The following is a 22,936-nucleotide window of genomic DNA, read 5'->3' as shown; positions in this document are numbered from 1 at the left end:
AGAGTCCACTGACAGATAATGGATAATGAAGATGTTGTACACACACACACACACACACACACACACACACACACACACAGAGGAATATTACTCAGCCATAAAAAAGAATGAAATAATGCCAGTTGAATAGATAGACCCAGCAATTATCATACTAAGTGAAGTAAGTCAGAGAAAGACAATGATATCACTTATATGTGGAATCTAAAAATAAAATGAAACAGGGAGTTCCTGCTGTGGCTCAGTGGTTAAGGATCTGGTATTGCCATGAGGTGGTGTAGGCTGGTGGCTACAGACATGGCTCGGATCCCGTGTTGCTGTGGCTCTGGCAAAGGCTGGTGGCTACAGCTCCGACTGGACCCTTAGCCTGGGAACCTCCATATGCCATGGGTGCAGCCCTAAAAAAAGACAAAAATAAATAAATAAATAAATAATTTAAAAATGATACGAATGAACTTACTGACAAAACAGAATTAGACTCACAGATATAGAAAACAAACATATTTACCAAAGGGGAAGTGGGGGAGGGATAAATTAGCAGTTTGGGATTAATAGATAGACATTACTATATATAAAATAGATAAACAACAAAGACCGATGTGTAGCACAAGGAACTATATTGAATATTTTGTAATAACTACAATAAAAAAGAATCTGAAAAAGAATATATATACATATAAATAAATAAATATATATATATAAAACTGAATCCCTTTGCTGTACCTGAAACTAACACAACATTGTAAATCAACTGTACTTCAATTGAAAAATTAAAAAAAATGATTTATGCTTTGCTTACTAAGTCAGTGCCTCTGCGGATCACTAGCACTTTCAACATACTCCTTAAGAGCTGAAAGAAACTATTGCCATTAAAATTCATGATGAAGCAGTCAACTGGGATGCGGGGGCCATAGTAGAAGACATATCCAGAGAGAGACTTTCCCACCCACCCTCCAAGGTACCCTTCCCCAATAGCACAGTGGTGGGAGGTCTACTGGTCTCTTTCCTTGTCCTCTTATTAGGGTTTTTGGCCTTGACCAATGACCTCATTACCTCCAATCATCTGAGGTCACAGCTAAAAGACTCTAGGAACCAGAGGAGTGACCAGGCAACTGCTCATCACCCAGTTTGAGGCTTCACCTTGCTCTCTCCCTTCCGCACGCCCCTGAATCCTGCTCCACTAAAGTCCCCACATTTCTGCCATCCTGAGCCATGCCGTCCTCAAACCTCCTCTGCCCTGGCTGTTGCTCATTCCTCATGCACCACCCAGAGCAGCATCAGTCTATCCAGGAATTCCCACACACTATGGCTGCTGCTCCTGCACCTCTTGTGCCTATGATGTGGAAGTATCTTTAATTCTGCATCCAGGAGTTCCTGTTGTAGTTCAGCAGTTAACAAATCTGACTAGCATCAATGAGGATGCAGGTTGGATCCCAGGCCTTGCTCAGTGGATTAAAGATCCTGCATTGTGGTGAGCTGTGGTGTAGTTGCAGATGTGGCTCAGATTCCAAGTTGCTATGGCTGTGGCGTAGGCCAGCGGCTATAGCTCTGATTCGATCCCTAGCCTGGGAATCTCTATATGCCTCTGGCACGGCCCTAAAAAAAAAAAAGAGGAAAAAAAAAGACAAAATTCTGTGTCTGCTGACACTCTTACTTCAGTTAGCTTTTGCGTCACCTAATTTTCCACAAAATTCTTTCTGTAAAGAGGATGACCATCCACCTACTCTCAATTAACCTATATTATAGGAAAAAGAGATCAGAACCCAAGTTTGCACCTAACTTTATTCTCGGGTCTTCTTGGGTTTGCCCGGAACCACTGCGTGACCTTGAGGGCTCTGTTACCAATCCATCCCCTGTGACTATGCCTTTACAGCCTCTGGCCTGATTCCCCTTCCTGGCTGCCAATCTCTCACCAGCTTCCTTAGGTTATGCAAATGTCAGAGCATTTAATTCCTAACAAGATGGCAATGAACAAATTGACACATTATTCAAATACCAAGCGTGGAAGGGGATTTCACTTGCTCTCATTAGTACCATTAGCAGCAATCATTCTCTGTCAAAAGGTCAGAGCCACATAGTTGTCTATGGGGGACATTTCTATGAGGCACATTATTTGAGGTGAAACCTTCAGTGGTGCCAGTCAAACTGATGGACAGTGTTTAGGGTCGAAAGATTCCTCCAATTTATAATGGGCATGCTCATAATCAAAGCTTTACTCAAACTTACACAAGAAAAATCCAAAGCTGCCCTAAAAATCTTACTATATCTGAGCAGTGTCGTGTAGAACAACATGAATACCAGAACATCTTCTAAATCTTATTACGTAAATATAATTGCTAACATCTTTAGGTATTTACCATAGCTTACTTTGTAAGCAATTTACAAGTGTTATCTCTTTACGCATGATAGATTTTACCTAGATTAAGGCAGGTTGGCATAGTGGTTGAACCACACTAACTATAGCTCTCTTTCTCATTAACTGTATTATTCCCTTGAGGAAATTACTTAACCTCTCTGGACTTAATTTCTTTGTCTGTAAAATAAAGATGATTAAAGTACCTGACTCATGGGGTTGTTGTGAGGATTAACAGAAAGATAATAACTACTCATATTTATTCAGTGATTTCTGTATGTGCTAGATATTATTCTTTTTTCTTCTTTTAAAATTTTATTTATTTTAATTTATTTTAATTTATTTATTTTTTTTGTCTTTTTGGGCCCACACCTGTGGCATATGGAGGTTCCCAGGCTAGGGGCCAAATCAGAGTGGTAGCCACTGGCCTACACCAGAGCCACAGCAACGTGGGATCCCAGCTGCCTCAGCAACCTATACTAGAGCTCACGGCAATGCCGGATCCTTAACCCATTGAGCGAGGGCAGGAATCAAACCTGCATCCTCATGGATCCCAGTCAATTCATTTCCGCTGAGCTACGAGGGGAACTCCCTATTTTAATTTTCTTTTGGCCACCCCTGTGGCCTGAAGAAGTTCCTGGACCAGGAATTGAACCTGCACCACAACAGTGACCCAAGCCACAGCACTGACAACACTGGCTTTGTAACTACTAGACCACCAGGGAACTTCTAGGCATTGTTCTTTAATGCGGATAAATTAAGTTAAAATTAAATGAGTTAAACAAAAAGCACTTAGAACAGCATCTGGCACTTAGAAAGTATTCTATTTTATTACGTCAGAGAAGTCACAAAACTCTCATATAATGTGCTTCTTTTTTTTTTTTTTTTTTTTGGTCTTTTTGCTATTTCTTGGTCTTGGGCCGCTCCCGCGGCATATGGAGGTTCCCAGGCTAGGGGTCCAATCGGAGCTGTAGCCACCGGCCTACACCAGAGCCACAGCAACGAAGGATCCGAGCCGCGTCTGCAACCTACACCACAGCTCACGGCAACGCCGGATCGTTAACCCACTGAGCAAGGGCAGGGATCGAACCCGAAACCTCATGGTTCCTAGTCGGATTCGTTAACCACTGCGCCACGACGGGAACTGCTACAATGTGCTTCTTAATGTGCTTCTTCTGTGTATCTTCTTGTATGTTTGGGTTTCCCACTGCCATCCAACATTCTGGAAAGAATTACAAGGTTGATGCATTGGCCAAGTGGCTACTATTCCCTCCTCATCCCTTCAGATGGCAGTTTCTGCCAAAGTCCTCCTTACAGCCAAGTTATGTACCTTCCCTTCAGCAATACCTTCTCCTCCCCCCAGCTCTTCATCATCAAGACTACACTCCATTTCCACCACCTTCTTTTTCTGCATTTTCCTGAAGTCATCAAACTTTGGAAGAAATAAGAAAAAATATCTCAGAAAACCTGGCATCTCTAATGCTGGAAAGACCAGCTTCTACTATCTTCCACCCATAGATGAACCTGGATGTACTGCCAAGAAAAAAAAACATCTACCCACATGGGGCCCAGGCAGGAGAAAAATAACGTACCCAAATCAGAAATTCAAGAAGACAGCTTTCACAATGATAAAGGGAACTGTCCTTTGAACTTTCTAAATGAGCTGTGCTTATATATTTTAAAAATTCTTGTATGTTGGGAAGAAAACAAGTCACTAATTGTCAATATCAAAGCACAATAAGATTTTAATGAAAGGGGCTAAAAATTCCAAGCTTCTAATCATGGCTTAGTCTCTCTGGTGACCAGTTGTCACTTCAGAGCTACCCGGGAGCCCATCAAGGTCTCCTCATTAAAACGAAAGACCTTCCTATCACCTAGAGAATCCCAAAGGACTTAGGAGCTCTGTATAAGGAACCAGGAACAAAAACCAAATATTAGAACTAAAGATGTTCCTAGCGTTCTTGTCACTTTAGCCCCAGCTCATCCTCCAGGAGAGGAGCAGGGCTGGAGACTGAGCTAATGATTAATCATGTTTACATGATGAAGCCTCCATAAAAATCCCAAAAGTATAGGGTTTGGGGAGCTTCTGGGTTGGTGAACACATTCTTCAGCTGGGAGGGTGCTGTATCTCAACTCCACAGGGACAGAAGCACCTGTGTTCAGGATCCCTTTGGAACTCACCCTATGAATCTCTTCATCTGGCTGTTCATCTGTAACCTTTATTATATTCTTTATTATGCAATAAACCAGTACACATAAGTAAATGTTTTCCTGAGTTCTGTGAGCTGTGCTAGCAAACCTGAGGAGGTGGTCGTGGGAACCTTCAATTCGTAGCTGGTTGGTGAGAAGCACACAAGACAACCTGGACGTGCAATTAGCATGTGAGAGGGGGTGGGGTGGTCTGTGAGGCTGAGCCCTTAACCTAAGGGATCTGATGCTGACTCTATGCAGTTGGAATTGCTTGATGTGGAAAATCCACACGTCTGGTGTCAGAAGTGTTGTGAATGAGGTAGTAGTGTAAGAATAACGGATAACAATGCATTTTTCATACACATCGACACATAAAGTCAACCTAAGTTTTTTTTCAATAAATGAGAAAATGAATGAACAATTAGAATTTTCAAGTGAGCAAGGCTGTGGAATATTTAAGACCAAGACTAGTTTGGAAAACCTTGGACTTGAAGCCTCCAGAATCAAAGAATCTCCCTGATTGGTATTTCAATGAATGGAAAGGAAACTTCTTAAATACTATTCACCTTCTTGTCCTATGTCACCCTAATTTATCCGTTATGCTTGAAATGAAATCATCAACATTAAAGATCAGATCTGTTGTGCTTGATTCTAGGGCTGCACTGTTCAATGGGACAGCACTTGTTAAATGTGGCTAATTTAAACTACATAGCATTAAATACAATTAGAAATATAGTTCCTTAGTCACACTAGTCTAATTCTGAGTGCTCAACAGTCACATGTGCTCAGTAGTTCCTGCACAGGACAGTGTAGACATAAGATGTTTCTAACACCATAGAAATTTCCTTTGAACAGTACTGCTCTATATTTCTGCCATCTCCACTACACCTGAATGCCAGGGTATGGTGAACACTAACTATTCTCTGCTATGCTTATATGAGCAGAAATTTCTTTTGAATGGAATTTAAACAATAACAACTGGGAGGTATACCCTGTTCAAAATGTCATGCTGTTTCCTATCAAAGTCAAGGCATTCCATGCAAATAAAAACTACAATGAGTTATCAACTCACAACAGTTAAAATGGCCATCATTAATAAGTCTACAAATAACAAATGCTGGAGAGACTGCAGAGAAAAGGGGAACCTACTACACTGTTGGTGGGAATGTAAATTAGTACAACCATTATAGAAAACAGTATGGAGGCACCTCAGAAAACTAAATATAGAACTACCAAATGATCTAGCAATTCCACTCCTGGGCATATATCCAGACAAAACATTCATTCAAAAAGATACGTGCACCCCTATGTTCAGTGCATGTACCCCTATGTTCAGTGCAGACATGGAAACAACTTAAATTTCCATGAACAGATGAATGGATTAAGAAGATATGGTACATATATACCAAAGGAATACTACTCAGTCATAAAAAAGAAGTAAATAATGCCATTTGCAGCAATATGGATGGAACTAGAGAGTCTAATACTAAGTGAAGTAAGTCAGAAAAAAGAAAGACCAATACCATATGATATCACTTATGTCTGGAATCTAATATATGGCACAGATGAACCTACCTACAGAAAAGAAACAAAGTCACGGACGTGGAGAACAGACTTGTGCTTGTCAAGGGGGAGGGGGAGGGAGTGGGATGGACTGGGAGTTTGGGGTTAGTACATGAATCAGTTGTGAAGAAAAATGCATGTATGTGGATAGAGGGATCCACACACTTTTCTACCCATTAACGTTAGTATTTTAGTGATGTCTTATATTTGCATACTTTGATGAACTCACCTAAGCCGCAGCAGGACCCAAGCATTCTGAGTCTATGCCAAGACCCTTTTCTCTACACCTATGCTACCTATACACATTCTAAATGAAAAATAGAGTGGTGGAGCAGATATGGTTCTAGGTAATCACAGAGCCGTGTCTATGACATTCTATAGCTTTACACTTATCAGAGCAGAAGCAGAAGCTGGTGTGTTACACATTTCAGATTTTTTTTTCAGAATGATTGCCCTTGTTTATAAACATCACAACAATGAAATGCCCTGTATTGAAGTTTGACTCCTTATTTTGTTAGGATATTTTCCTGGTGGTAGAACTGTTGGGTCCCAGGGTGTGTAATTTTTAAAACCTTTGCTACATTTTGAGGTTAACCCCCCCCATTGTATAAATTTGTGCTCTCAATAGCAGCCAGGGAAAGTTCACATTTTTCATATCTCTCTATCACTGGGCATAATCTCCCTCTCTTCCTCTGGCTTCTAATTTGCTAAAGATTCCAATGGTGTTTGTTTAATTTGAAGGTATTTTAATAATAATTAGTGACTACAATACCAAAGACATGATCCTTGAAAGAAATAAATGATAAGCTGGACTTCATTAAAATTAAAAGCCCTGCTCTGTGAAAGACAATATCAAAAAAATAAGACAAGTCAGAGCCTGGAAGACAACTGTTTGCAAAAGATACAAGTGATAAAGGACTGTTATCCAAAATATACAAAGAAGTCTTTAAAACTTAACAATAAGGAAACAAACAACCTGGTTAAAATATGAGCCAATGACCTCAGCAAATGAGATACCTCACCAAATGAGTACCTCACTAAAGACAATATTCAGATGGCAAATAGGTGTGGAAAATGTGCACATCATATGTCATCAGGGAAATGCAAATTAAAACAACAACGAGATACCACTACACACCTATTAGAAGGACCAAAATCCAGAACACTGACCACACCAAATGCTGGGGAGGATGAGGAGCAACAGGAACTCTCATTCATTGCTGGCAGGAATAAAATTTTAGCCAACTGAATCCAACAACACATAAAGAAGATCATACACCACGACCAGGTGAGATTTATCCCAGGTGCACAAGGATGGTTCAACATATGTAAATCAATCAATGTCATACACCACATTAACAGAAGAAAAGTCAAAAACCACATGATCATCTCAATAGAGGCAGAAAAAGCATTGGACAAAGTCCAGCATCCATTCATGATCAAAACTCTTACCAAAGTGGGTACAGAGGGAACATACCTTAACGTAATAAACCATTTATGACAAACCCAAAGCAAATATAATACTCAATGGAGAAAAGCTGAAAGCCTTCCCACTAAAATCTGGAACAAGACAAGGATGCCCACTCTCACCACTGTTATTCAACATGGTATTGGAAGTCCTAGCCACAGCAACCAGACAAACAAAAGAAATAAAAGGCACCCACATAGGAAGAGAAGAGATAAAACTGTCAATGTATGAAGGTGACATGATACTGTATATAGAAAATCCTAAGGACTCAACCCAAAAACTGCTTAAACTGATCAACAAATTCATCAAAGGAGCAGGATATAAGATTAACATTGAGAAATCAGTCGCATTTCTGTATACTAACAATGAAATATTAGAAAAGGAATACAAAAATACAATACCTTTTAAAATTGCACCCCAAAAAATCAAATACCTGGGGATACACCCGACCAAGGAGGTAAAAGACTTACATGCTGAGAACTATAAAACATTAATCAAGGAAATTAAAGAGGGTTCAAAGAAATGGAAAGATATTCCATGCACCCGGGTTGGAAAAATTAATTTTGTAAAAATGGGATATTACCCAAAGCAATCTACAGATTCAATGCAATCCCTATAAAATTACCCATGACATTTTTCACAGAACTGGAATAAACAATCCAAAAATTTATATGGACCCTCAAAAGACCCAGAATTGCCAAAGCAATTCTGAGGAACAAAAACCAAGCATGACGCATAACTCTCCCAAACTTCAGGCAATATTACAGAGCCACAGTAATCAAGATAGTGTGATACTGGTACCAAAACAGACACACAGACCAATGAAACAGAATAGAGAACCCAGAAATAAACCCAGACACCTATGGCCAATTAATCTTTGACAAAGGAGGCAAAAACATAAAATGGGAAAAAGACAGTCTTTTCAGTGAGGTTTGCTGGCAAACCTGGACAGCTGCATGCACATCAATGAAACTAGCACACACCCTCACACCATGCATGAAAATAAACTCGAAATGGCTTAAAGACTTAAATGTAAGACAAGACACCGTCAAACTCCTGGAAGAGAACATAGGCAAAACATTCTCTGACATCAACCTTACGAATGTTTTCTCAGGTCAGTCTCCCAAAGCAAAAGAAATAAGAGCAAAAATAAACCCATGGGACCTAATCAAATTGACAAGCTTTTGCACAATAAAGGAAACCAAAAAGAAAACAAAAAGACAACTTGCCGAATGGGAGAAAATAGTTTCAAATGACACCCTGACCAGGGCTTAATCTCTAAAATATACAAACAACTTATACAACTCAACAGCAAAAAAGTCAACACCCCAATGGAAACATGGGCAAAGACCTGAATAGACCATTCTCCAAGGAAGAGATATAGATGGCCAACAAGCACATGAACAAATGCTCCGCATCACTGATTACTAGAGAAATGCAAATCAAAACTACCATGAGATACCTCCTCACACCAGTCAGAATGGCCATCATTAATAAGACCACAAATAACAAGTTCTGGAGGGGGTGTGGAGAAAAGGGAACCCTCCTGCACTGTTGGTGGGAATGTAAGCTGGTACAACCACTATGAAGAACAGTATGGAGCTACCTTGAAAACTATACGTAGAACTACCATACAACCAGCAATCACACTCTTGGGCATATATCCAGACAAAACTTTCCTTGAAAAATACACATGCACCCCATGTACCCACATGTTCATTGCAGTACTATTCACAATAGCCAAGACTTGGAAACAACCCAAATGTCCATTGGCAGATGATTGGATTAGGAAGATGCGGTGTATATATACAATGGAATACTACTCAGCCATAAAAAAGAACAAAATAATGCCATTTGTGGTAACATGGATGGAACTAGAGACTCTCATACTGAGTGAAGTAAGTCAGAAAGAGAAAGACAAATGCCATACGATATCACTTATATCTGGAATCTAATATACAGCAAAATGAACCATTTCACGGAAACGAAACTCATGGACTTGGAGAACAGACTTGCGTTTGCCAAGGGCAGGGGGAGGGAGTGGGATGGATGGGGTGCTTGGGGTTAATAGATGCAGACTACTGCCTTTGGAATGGATTAGCAATGAGATCCTGCTGTGTAGCACTGGGAACTATGTCTGGTTACTTATGATGGAGCATGATAATGTGAGAAAAAAGAATGTATACATGTATGTGTAACTGGGTCACCATGCTGTACAGTAGAAAATTGACAGAACACTGTAAACCAGTTGTAATGGAAAAAATAAAAATCACTATATATAAAAAAACAAAAAAAACCCAAAATTAAAAAAATTAAAAATTAAAAACAAAACAAAACAAAACCAAAAACAAACAAACAAACAAAAAACCTCAAAATGGTCCAGCCACTTTGGAAGACAGTTTGGTGGTTTCTCACCAAAATAAACATGCTCTTACCACATGTTCCAGTAAATATATTCCTTGTTATTCACCCCCAAAACTGAAAACTATGTCCAAATAAAAATATACACATAGATATTTATATAGAAGCTTCATTTATAACTGCCAAAACTTGGAAGCAACGACGATATCCTTCAGTAAGTGAATGGGTATATAAACTGTGGTACAACCAAACAACAGAAATGAGCTTTTAGTGCTTAAAAGAAATGAGCTATCAAGCCATGAAAAGATATGGAGGAAACTTCAATGAATATTAGAAAGTGGAAGAAACCAATCTGAAAAGGCTAAATACTGTATGATTCTAAGTATATGGAATTCGGGAAAAGGCAAAACTATCGAGACAATGAAAAGATCAGTGGTTTTTAAGATATGGTGGGTGAGGGGTGTGTGGGGGGGGAGAAGAGATAAATAGGCAGAGCACAGAGGTTTTTTAGGGCAGTGAAAATACTCTGTGTATTGTAACAGTGGATATGTATATCCAGTGGATATATACCTTTGTCCACACTTATAGAATGTACAACACCAAGAGTGAATCCTAAAGTGAACTATGAACTTAGGGTGATTATTATGTGTCAATATTGGTTCATCCTTGGTAAAAAAAAATTTTTGTACAATTCTAGTGAGTGATGTTGATAATGGTGGAGGCTATCCCAGTGGGGGAAGGAGGAGTGTATGGGGAATCTCTGCACCACTCCCTTAATTTTGTTGCTAACCTAAAACTGCACTAAAAAATTGTCTCAAAATCATTAGTGTTGTTCTCATTCTTTTTGATTTATGAGACCTCATTGTATATGACAGATACTCAACTTTTCTCTTTCATGTGCGTTGCAAATATTGATTCTAGTTTGCTAGTCGTCTTTTGATATTGCTTATAGCATTTTCCAAAAGTAATAATTTTTCATATAACCATTCATTTATGGCTTCTGCCTTTGAAGGCATATTTCTCTATCTCAAGTCCTATATTTTCTTCTACTACTTTGATGAATTCACATTTTATTTATTTATTTATTTATTTATTTATTTATTTACTTTGCTTTTTAGGGCCATACCTGCAGCGTCTGGAAGTTCCCAGGCTAGGGATCAAATTAAAGCTACAGCTGCCAGCCTATGCCACAGCCACAGCAACGTGGGATCTGAGCAACCTACACCAGAGCTCACGACAATGCTGGATCATTAACCAACTGAGTGGGGCCAGGGATTGAACCTGCAGCCTCATGGGTACTAGTTGGGTTTGTTTCCACTGAGCCATGAAAGGAACTCCGGGTCCACATTTTATAATGGAATTGCCCATCGATCATTAATCTGCTTTTTCTTTTTTCCCATGTGAGTGGAGGCAGAGGAAGTGGTTTTTCTGAGTATAATTTTTCCCCAAATGAACCCAAATTAATAAGTTTTGGACATCAAATATCATTATTTAAGACAAATAATTTAAAAATTTAGATGATAATTAAATCATCTAAATGATGTCAATAGTGAACAGTTTACAATGTGCATGAGAGGTAGAGGGGAATTATAATATCATTCTAAATTATTTTAAGCTAATATTAGCATGAAAGTGAAACCAGTTGATTGTACCTTTTTATATATTAAAAATGTAACAAATTGTTCATTCCTAGTAATATGTTTACTCTTTTCCTATCAGATACTGGCTCACATATTGTACAATTCTGGTAAGTTTAATTATTATTGATGAAAGCCTCTATTGCTTATTGAACAAAGTCAACATCCTTTACAATAAGCTCTGAGAAGAACATAACGAGCACATGTACTGTTAGTGACTTGTAAATGTTATTAATAGAATTAAGGTTGGGAGTAAATATCTGAACATCATACCACCTATTAGGAATTTCCAATTTCTTTCTAAAAACATTGGCCTCTGACTACATACTGAGCACAGAGCTTTCTAATAAAGTCTCTTTCTTTCTGAATTAATCATTATTGCTATTAACATCATCATGATCATGGGACCATTACTTTTTTTCATTTGAAATATTTGAATATTTTTAAAAGAGTCCAATTCTTTTCATACAAAAAAAATCACCTGGTTGTCAATTAAAAAATCCACTTTAATAAAGTCATAGGTTTAAAAATAGCACCTCTTAAAAGGGGAATATCTAGCTGATACTGTCATCATTCATTGTCTTGATCTTCATCTATTTCAGAAACAGTACCGTGGGGTCCAAAAATTATCATTAATTTTATTGAAGAGGTTATAATAATCAATATGATTCTTCTTTACCATGACTGTTGAACATCTATCTCCTTAGTAGAGGTAATTTTTTACAGGTAATTAGCTATCTGTCTGAGAGGCTAGGGAATTCTAGTAATTAGAGCTAAAATATTAAGAAACACTCCTATTCACTCAAAATTAACAATAAAGTGTGATTAAATAAGGGTTGACAAAAACATCTCTGAAAAACTTTGAAGTTAAGGCAAGAACATCAAAACCTATCTCACTTTCTAAGAATGTAAGTATCACATCAACTCCAAAAGGAGGTTCCATATAGCTATTATGGAAAACAGTGTGGAAGTTTCTAAAAAACTTGAAAATAGAGCTACCATATGATCCAGCAATCCCTCTTCTGAGTGGATTTCCCAAAGGAAATTAAATCTGCACTGGAAGAGGTATCTGTGCTCCCCTGTGCACTGCAGCATTATTCACAATAACCAAGATAAGGAAACAAATTAAGTGTCTGATGAATGGATAAAGAAATTGTGGCTTATAGATGCAACGGAGTATTATTCAGCCTTAAAAAAGAGGAAGGTTCTGCCATTTGTGACAAAATAGATGAACCTGGAAGACATTAATGAAATAAGCCAGACACAGAAAGGACTGTATAATTTCACTTATTTGAGGAGTCTAAACAAGGTGAATGCACCGAAGCAGAGATTAGAACAATGGCTACCAGGGAGTGAGGGAAACAGGGAGATATTGTCTAAGGGTACAAGGCAGGATGAACTAGTCTAGAGATCTAATGCACAGCCTAGTGGCTACAGTTACTAATTCTGTATATTTTATAATACCAGTTTGCTAAGAGAGTAGATGTCAGGTGCCCTCATCACACACACAAAATGGTAAATGGTGGAGGTGGCTATGCCAATTCACTTGACTGTAGTAATCATTTCACTACATGTTTGTACATCAAATTATGCTGTATACCTTAAATATATAAGATTCTGATTAAAAAAAATAAAATTTCAAAGGTGCTTCCATCTTATGGGCCTCCCAATTACTCTAACCTTGAAATTCGACATGTGCATATGACCTAGTGTCAGGTGCATAAAGTCACAGAAAGGGGGTATATATTGATTTTTACATACTTTTAGCTCTAATGTCTAAGCTAGCTGATACCTTAGCCCAAACAGTGACTAAAACAAATTCAACTATAGGAATGTGTTTTCACTTCAGTTAATAAAAAGGAACTATCCATGCTTTACTATGTAGTGGAAACATAGGATAGTGGAATGCTAGCAAATTCCATCTCACCCACGCTACACTATCTCTCTTCTTTTGTATACAGAGGTTTATTTAACACATTCTTGTGCCCAGCGAAAGAAGAAAGCTTGGTTAAGCATTCACATTTTTATCTTTACTTTTTGTCTACCTTCCTTTCCTTGTGTCTTCTCTCTGTGTCTGTCTTTCTCTCTTCCTCTTTCTACCTCGGGTACTACCAGGATTGAGAATTTCGCACTTTAAAATATCTTAACAGGTACTATCTTTCACTTGGTGACTTCCGATTTTTGGTAATAGGTAACTATTATTTTTGAGTAATCACAGCTTAGGCTTGTGAAAATATTTTGATTCAGAGCACATGCCCATACCTTGTTCTATATTCAAAGCAACCAAAGGAAAAAAGAAAGAAAATTTGATTACACGCATGGACATTTTACAGATGTTACAAATGTGCTATTATAATGCTTTTTATATTTGTTATCATGGAAATAGTTCCCTTTATTTGCAGTCATCACAAAAAATTTGTTCTGAATAATGACGACTCCTTGCTCAAATTTATAAAACAGCCTGACTATATGAAAACTAGAGAGACTAAGAAAATAGCAAGGAAAATCACAGAGCATAAACAACTTTAAAACAATCTAAGTGTCCCTTTTTGAAGAAAGAGTGGTATATGACTAACCTTTGGATAATTGATTGGCTTTTATCCCACTCAGTGCCAATTAGTGGCAAATAAATTGCTTTCATCTAAGAAAGTATTTTTACAAGCCTCTCCTATATGAAAACACTCCAGTGAATACTGGACAGCGAATACACGTGAATGACGATGGGTTCTACTACTCTTTAGTTAGGTTTTCTCTCTGAAGCTGTTCCAACAGACAAAAAGTTGCCTAGGTCAGCTCTTAACTAAAAAATGAAAGTAAACCCTAATGTCTTATGAGAAAGCTAAACATTGCACATCAGCAGAAACCACAAACAAGAAACCAAAGCCGGTTATTCAAAAAGAAATTGTCTTCCTCTTTCACTTGCTCTGCGCATACCAAAGCCTCCCCTTTTGAAGCAAGCTGCTAGGGTGCTAAGTAAGCAATGCAAAGAGGAGGCTCCCATGCTCTGGGAATTGATGCTTCGCGGAGCCACACCGAATTGTTTACATTCGCTCTTACCAGCCTCCAAGCAGAAGAGCTCATTTTCTACTACCCCGTATTGTATTTACTTTTATTTTTAAATCCTCAAAGACACAGACGACCACAAGGTCTGAAAGGATTGAGTATTCATGGAAATTAAATCTGTTGTAAAAATTATAGATAAAACCAAACTCTCCATGATGGATGAGGCTGGTAGTAATAGGAAGAAAGGAATAGAAGCCCAGATAAAATAAATCCACTGAGTAACATGCTGGAGAACTTCTGCTTCATTTAATACAAGAGACAAGCAGCGCTGGACCAATGCCACTCATAAGGTGTCCTCTAAGAAAAGTGGACTATTTTCAAAGAAGAAAACAAGGAAATACTTTGCTCGGTTTTACACTGATCCGAAGACGCTAATTACAGCATTCTTGTTACTTCCTTTCCAGTTTTCCTTCCTGTGTTTGCACACACCCCCTCACCCACACTTCGTTAGAACCATAAAAATTCACAGCGTTTCAGACTTTCAGATTAAAAACAGATGAAATTGGAGGTGGGGGCGTTGGGGTAGGGGAGACAGAAGAAATTTGTCCTGTGCCCATGTCGGGGTGGGGGTGGAGGTGACAGTGAAATTCTACCCGACAAGTTATGCCACTGCAACAGAAGAAGTAAGAGGCCAGTTTCATAGATTCAATTGAACCTTACCTGGTTTTGTAGTGAAACGCAGCAACATGCCCCTAATTCTTCCTCTAAAGTACTACATAAGGTGAAAGCTATAGTATTTGACCTTACACATTTCCGCAGAAGAAACTCCAAAGTAACCTTTAACTTCAATAAAACGCTGTGTTCATTCTTCCCCCTTGTGCTCAACACAGAGCAATCTAATACACCTCATCATGTGGTCCGTTACCATGGTAGCGATGAATCCAGCTGCTGAAATACAAAAGACTGACAAAAAGTTGCTTTTTCCCCTCCACCCACCCTGACAAAGTCAGATTTTTTTTTCTGTATGACAAGTCTAATTTGAATATGTTTCTGTTGCTGACTCAACTTCATGAACAAGAAAAAAAGAAAAAGAAAAATGAATAGCAGAGATAAAAAGCATAAAAGGGCTCTCAGAACATTAAAACTGACTATTGAAATACTTATATGGATTTTTAAGTTGCCACTAATTCCTTGAAATACTGATCATTATCTACTATGTCTGCCAACCAAATATTTTGAAATGCCAGCTACTAACTCAATAGGAAGTGCAGCATTAATCTCATAGCATATGGAAAAATATTTTTAAAAATACATTAAATGATTCAGTCACCACAGATTCTGAAAACATTATATTAGTATATAAAGGACTAGTCTCAAAGTACTTTTCTAGGGCAAACTTCTAATCACAGCTCAGAGGTGGGAGATAAAATTCTTTATTTTCTTTTCATCAAAACCCTGTGTTTGTTATTTAAACAGATCAGATTTCAGTTGTATTTAAAGTGCTAATAGATTTGGATCTGTGATGACACAGCCCACAAGAACCAAACAAATTATATTTGGGGGCTCTTTATTAGGGGTAGAGATTTTGGAGTTGGGGCAATAACAATTTCAAAGAATCCTGGGACCCCCAAACCAATGGCTACATAATTAAGATGTAAAGAGTCACCTTCATTTTACTCCCAGTACTTTAAGGAAGGCTGATGAAGGGAGTCTTGGGCCACTGGGGCCTCACCTCATTTCATCCGCTGTTCCTCCCTCTTCCACCAAGGACCTCGTTCATTGATATCCCGTGCTTTGCTTCCAGCCACTGACTGCTTTGTCTCCTAGGCCTTGCAGTGTCCCCTCACTGCTTCTGCAGCCTTGCTACTTCCCAAATTTGGCTTTTAGCTCATAATAATTTGTTTGTGTATCTATCTTCTCTCTTTAGATATGGACACTCCTAGGAAGGGAATATGGTGTTTTATTCATCTTTTTAAAAAAACTGATGGATGGTTAATCTACAATGTTGTGTTACTCTCAATATACAGCAAAGCAATTCCTGTTTTCATATATATATTTTATATATATATTCCTTTTCTGATTCTTTTCCATTGTAGGTTACTACAAGATATTGAGTATAGTCTCCTGTACTATATAGTAGGTCCTTGTTGTTTACCTATTCTATATAGTCGTGTGCATCTATTAATCCCCAAATCCCTAATTTTTCCCTCTCCCCTTTCCCCTTTGGTAACCATAAATTTGTTTTCCATGTCTGTGTCTCTATTTCTGTTTTGTAAATAAGTTCACTTGTGTGATTTTTGTTTTTTAGATTCCACAGATAAATGACATCATACGATATTTGTCTTTCTGTCTGATTTACTTCACTTAGTATGATAATCTCCAGATCCATCTATGTTGCTGAAAATGGAGTTATTTTATTATTTTTATTTATTTATTTATTTTATTTTTTATTACTCAAATGAATTTATCACATCTGTAGTTGTATAATGATCATAACAATCCAATTTCACAGGATTTCCTTTTTATGGCTGAATAATATTCTGATATATATATCCCATCTGATATATATATCCCATCTTCTTTATCTGTTCATCTATTGATGGACACTTAGGTTGCTTCCATGTCTTGGCTACTGTAAATAGTGTTGTTAGCACATTGGCAAGCATGTATCTTTTCAAATTAGAGTTTTCTCTGGATATGTGCCCAGGAGTGGGATTGCAGGATCATGGGGTAACTATTTTTTGTTTTTCAAGAAATCTCTGTACTATTCTCCACAGTGGCTGCACCAGTTTACACTCCTACTATCAGTGTGGGAGGGTTCCTTTTTCTCCATGCCCTCTCCAGCATTTATTATTTGCAGACTTTTTTTTTGTGAGTGTGTGTGTCTTTTTTGTCATTTCTAGGGCTGCTCCTGCTGCATATGGAGGTTCCCAGGCTAGGGGTCTAACCGGAGCTGTAGCTGCCGGCCTATGCCAGAGCCACAACAATGCCAGATCTGAGCCGCGTCTGCAACCTACACCACAGCTCACAGCAACACCGGATCCTTAACCCACTGAGCAAGGCCAGGGATCAAACCCGAAACCTCATGGTTCCTAGTCGGATTCGTTAACCACTGCACCATGACAGGAACTCCTATTCGCAGACTTTTTAATGATGGTCATTCTGACCAGTGCAAGGCAATACCTCATTGTAGCTTTGATTTACATCTCTAATAATTAGTGATACTATGCATCTTTTCATGCATGACTTATCTTTCTATACCAAGTAACTAGCCACTGTTTTGGCACAGTGGAGGGCTCGGTGGCTGTTTCTTGAATGGATAAAGCAGGAAATGAATGTTTTATATTAGTGCAGTGGAGGAAACCTCGGCTCCTCCAACACTGTGTTCAAAGATAAACCTGTGGTTAAACCCGTGGTTAAACCCTTAAGGGGACTGCACAAATTTTCCCTTAATATTCCACACTGAAAAGGAGTCAGGCAAGAGGAACTCAGTGCTTTTAAGAAGATCAGCCATGGAGCCACCCAGACATGGGTGTGTAACCCGGCTCACACCCATGCTAGTCTGTGATCCTAGGATAGATTACGTCACCTCTCTAAATTCGGGTTACTCTCCTGTAAAGTCCCTAGTTAAAGAGTTACGAAAAAGGATTAAATAAGATAGTTCAAGGGAAGCAGGATGCACTGAGCTTAAAATATACTAAATGCTTAACAAATCATTTCTAGTACTATTTAGTAAAGCTGTTTATGGTTTTTGAAGAAGAGGGATGAGAAAGCTCACTGATACCTCACTTTCTTTTGCTGATAAAACTGTCATTTTCAACCAGATACACAATATCAATCATTTGCTTCCTAGTATAAGTTTGGGTAATGACACAGCATGAATATAGAGATCATTTCAGGCAAATACTTAGGGTTGTTTGTTCCTCCCTACAAACCGTCTAGAGGGGAATAACCAGTCTGAAAATTATATGCAATCCCAGGGCAAAATCAACTGTGGGAAGAGTGTTAAACTTGGTAGTCAATTAAGATTTATTTAATATGAAAGAAAAACACATGAAGGAAAACAGTTTATGTTGATACTTATATTGGATTCTCAAGAAATGCTCTGTATATTATTTATGAGTGATTTTTTTTTCCAAATTAAAACAGGGTAGAAAGAACTTTTATCACAAAGAGCTCCAGATCAGAAATTATACACATAGATCACATTTTAAACAATTTATCAATGTTGGAGTAAGTAGTCTTTAAAAGGTCACCTTGATCTGTAACAAGGGCTGTAAATTGCTCACCAATTCAGACTTTTAGCTGGGTTTTTTTTTTTTTTTTTTTTTTTTCTCCACAGTCATCTAACTCAGGAAATTACCTGACACCAAAGCCAACTGCACTGGAAAATTAGCATCAAAATCCCTTTGAAGACTTATAGTGCAAAGAAGCAGCCAGGGGTTAAAAAAAAAAAAAAAAAAAAAAAAAGTGGGAGAGAAAAACTTCCATTTCAGGAAGTTGCCAGAAAGAATAGAATGAATGTTGCACACAGTGAGATTTCTCTAACGCTGGGGAAAAAAAAACAAAAAAAACTACAAACAAATCGGTAGAGATGATTAAAATAGCTTTGGCACTGTTACAACTCTGAAAAATCCTTAAGTGTTGTGTAGCATGATGACACCATCCAATAAAGCATGTAACGGAGGTGGGGACAGGCAAACAGGCCAGAAGTGCCTCCATTGGAAAATCAGCAACCCCTAATCCTCTGCAGGACAGCTGATGAAGAAGAAACTAATAGAATCACAATTTGAATAATTCATAACTCTTCTCATGTGTGGCTGTGTGAACAGAAACTCACCGCTGGCATTCATTTTTTGGGAAGTCTCTATTGCGTGCCTTTTTTTTCCCTCCCACAGATTGGTTACAATATTGAATTGTTCTTCATTTTCTAAATTTAAGATCCTGTTGTTAATCTAGTTAATGTGTACTGCCACCACAGCATTTAATATGATTAGCAAACATCCTTTGTGAGGTATTAAAGTGACTTGTTTGAGTCTCTCTCTAAGATGTCAGTATATTTGGTGCCATGACGTTTTAAATCCCCTTTTGCAAACGTTAAGATTAACCTCTCCCTCAGTGTGAACAAAATTTGTAACATAATCTGTGCTGTTGTGACCCACTTAATTTTACATGAAGAATTCAATCACCGAAAGAGAAACAGTTTTTTTTTTTTGTGACATCATGCTACAGAATGTACGCCAGGAAGTCAGATTTGCCAAGCCCTGGGCGCGGAGACATGAGAGGGAGTTTACAAGGTTATTTGCTTCATTGCTTTCACTGCTCTCTCTTCAGATGGGAGGGCACCTAATTTCCCACAAACTTGAGGTAACAACATGGGCTCAGAGGTCAGGAGCTTGAATTAAGCAGCCTAGCTACAAAAAAACAGCTGCTAACGTCAATGAAATTAAAACAAGACAAAAGGATTTGAACCTCAGCAAAGGTGATTTTTTTTTTTTCAGGTCATATTTTAAAACTGTTATTTATTTTATAATACCACAAAGTGCTTCATTGGAGGGTGCTGGCTTAAATCAAGTAAGAAAACTTAGCAACAGAAAAAAGATTGTGATCTAGTGAACAATTTTTGCAAGCACAGAGTTTCTTGGGCTGCTTTGAGCAGCTGACCTAAAAAATATTAATCGGATTAGTATCTATTCTATTCATGAAAATTCCTTATGAAAGAATAAGACTACTTCAATTTATATAACTCAATATCAAGATATTCTATTTTACCCTTAAGATATTTCCAAAACAGGCACTCCTCTTTTGTATTGTATTTATGTTGCTATAAATAGTAAAGATTTGTGTTTTTCTACTATCGACACATCACAAAAAATGTTTTTAAATATTTGCACTTAAATAGCACTCTGAAATTGATGGTAACCTAAAGATAACTTCCTATAAACCTGGAATCATTTTGCCCTACTCAAACAAATTTATTCCCAAACTTCTGTTTGTGTGTTTTTCATCTCTTTGAAACTCATAATTACACAGTTATATTCTGGATTTTTCCAGAATAAGTTTTGGTCTTCAAACTTAATAATAAAAAGTTACACTTGTCTGTTTTCCCACTAAAAGGTGATACTACATGTCTAATATAGAGAAGTTTAAAAATGTGATGTATGAAATAACCTTAAACCACGCAAGTTCAACTATCTGAGGTAACCAATACTGACATTTTGATGTATTTCTTTAATTTGCATATTAAAAATCTTGGGTACTTTTGAATACTTCTTTCTTTGCTTAATAAAAGACATGTAAAATAATAGTTGCATAAAATTCTTCTATTTGGATGTATCAGAATTTATTTAACTATCTTGTTTTTAAATAAATTTTTAATCTTTCCTGGTTTCTCATTATAAGTGATATACCTTTGTATATAAACTTTGGATTATATCTTAGGCTATTTCCTTAGAATAGATTTTTGTGGAGGAGGAGAGATTATTGGGTTTAAAAAAAATCTAAGCATAGAATTTTTGGATCCAGACATATATGATTTGGTATAATACTTCCTTTTACTAAAAATTGAGATTCAGTGAGGTACAAGAGCTGGCTCAAAGTTCTACCACAAATTCTTCTGGTGCTGGAACAGAAACTGGGGTTCTTTGTGAGTCCACTTAGCTTTCTGTAATTTCACCATGCTGATTCTAAATGACACTTCATCTCTGAGATGCTCCCTCCCAAGGTACCATCTGTGAAACTCCACGAATGTACTAGGAGCCCAAGGCAGCAATGGGAGGTACTTGGCAATGGGTGATACTGGGTTTTCTTTTTTCTTTTTTCTTTTTTTTTTGGTTTGGTTTTATTTTTTCTGTCAGGGCCAATCCACACAGCAGTATCTCTAAAGCCACCTTCCACTGATAGCAAAGTAGAGTGGATACTGAAAAGAAGCATATATTCTCCTAGACTAAAATCTGTCCTGAGAACAAGACGGAGGAGGATTCCAAGAGAACTGAGAAGACTCATATACTCAGTGAGTTCGAATTGGTATAAAATGAGGCAGAGTTCTTTGATGGTATCTGAGTTCTTCTATGGTTTTGTATAAAAGAAGAGCTGTATGATTCGAGTGACAGATTATCAGGTAACTCACGGGGGGAGGGGGATAAATGTGTGTCTGGTCCTTGACAGTCTCATAACCTGTACATTCAGTTATGTTTGCACAGCCATGATGAAGTCTCCATTTGACAGGATATATTATTTTTCAGCTAGAGGGAAAAGGGAAGAACATCTCTAAAAATGAAGTCTTCCTGTGAAGTCAAGGAAACAGGCTGATTCCTGAGGCCTCACTCATAAAATAATTCATTTTCTTAGTGTGAGTACACAGTACACAGAGATTATATTTTCTCAGTCTATTTCATGTGACTTATTCTAAAATTAGATGCCTTATTCTAATTTAATAAATATTCGATGCCTCTTAAAAGCACCTACAGTATTAGATATAGGCAAAGAAATATAAATGGCTGATAACTAGATGGGCAGATAAGACTACGGATAAGGAAAATAGAGTTGTAGATATAATACATAAGAAAAAAATATAATTAATGGAATTGAGAGTAGACAGGTAATTTAAATTAGGTCAATTTAAGCACAAAATTGAGGGGGCAAAAACCACCCATTCAAGGTGCCCTAAGCTTGGAAAGCATTTACTTTTGGGATATTATGGGTGTTTTCCCAGATTCTTCTATTTTGTGTTTGGGGCTCTCAGAATATGTCCACACAGCAGGCATCCTAAAGCTGTACAGAAGGATGCATATTTGCAACACCAAATTCTGGGAGCATATTTGGTGACCAAGATTAGACGTAGGAGTGATAGAAGCTACTGAGTTTCTCCCTTCCCTTGGAATTTGCCTCTGGGAAAGGACATGTAATTAAGTGATTGGCGACGAGGTGAAGGGGGAGGTGGACAGAAACTGCCCCTCCAGTAGTACAAGGATATTGATCATAGGCAATGAGATGGAGAGACCAGGAAGCAAATGCCATGTTCTGGACCTTGTGGGCACTGAGAAAAAGTAAATTACTAATGACAACTATGGTAAAAATAAAGGGTATGAGAAAATAAAGCAAGTTGCGGGGGGGATTTAAGGCAAGACTATAGAGAATAAATTATTTTGGAAAAACAAACACAAACAGTTGGAAAAGGATACAAGGTGATTTGGGGGGAAAGATTAAAAGAGAAGTCTATGTGGTTCAAAGGAACACATGGCGACATTATTTAGGGAGTCAGAGAAAAAGAATACTAAAGAAAAACCATTATTGCGAATAATGAATTAACTGAGATGAGTAAAAAACTAATATCTGAAATTCCATTCTACATACACACTTGAA

The 22,936-nt window shown here is 37.7% G+C and overlaps 1 protein-coding gene across 21 annotated transcripts in view; it reads right to left on the bottom strand.

Annotated features, from left to right (window-relative positions):
* Positions 1–22,936, bottom strand: part of DTNA (dystrobrevin alpha) — a 218,448-nt gene that overhangs the window by 176,395 nt on the left and 19,117 nt on the right. For 11 of the 21 annotated variants that reach the window (XM_084964453.1, XM_084964448.1, XM_021096246.2 and 8 more), the window contains exon 1: positions 15,293–15,460. The exons of the other annotated variants lie outside the window; for them this stretch is intronic. The gene's annotated coding sequence lies outside the window, so the exon portion shown is untranslated. Of the gene's footprint in view, positions 1–15,292; positions 15,461–22,936 lie in introns of those variants that run through there. 21 annotated transcript variants of the gene reach the window in all.

Source organism: Sus scrofa, chromosome 6, assembly GCF_054392235.1.
Source record: "Sus scrofa isolate SSC_HxYL_T2T_F1_AM1 chromosome 6, Sscrofa_HxYL_maternal_Yorkshire_Landrace_v2.0, whole genome shotgun sequence".
Classification (NCBI taxonomy): Eukaryota; Metazoa; Chordata; class Mammalia; order Artiodactyla; family Suidae; genus Sus; species Sus scrofa.
The sequence above is the reverse complement of the archived record's forward strand: the minus strand, read 5'-3'. Positions and strand labels throughout refer to the sequence as shown.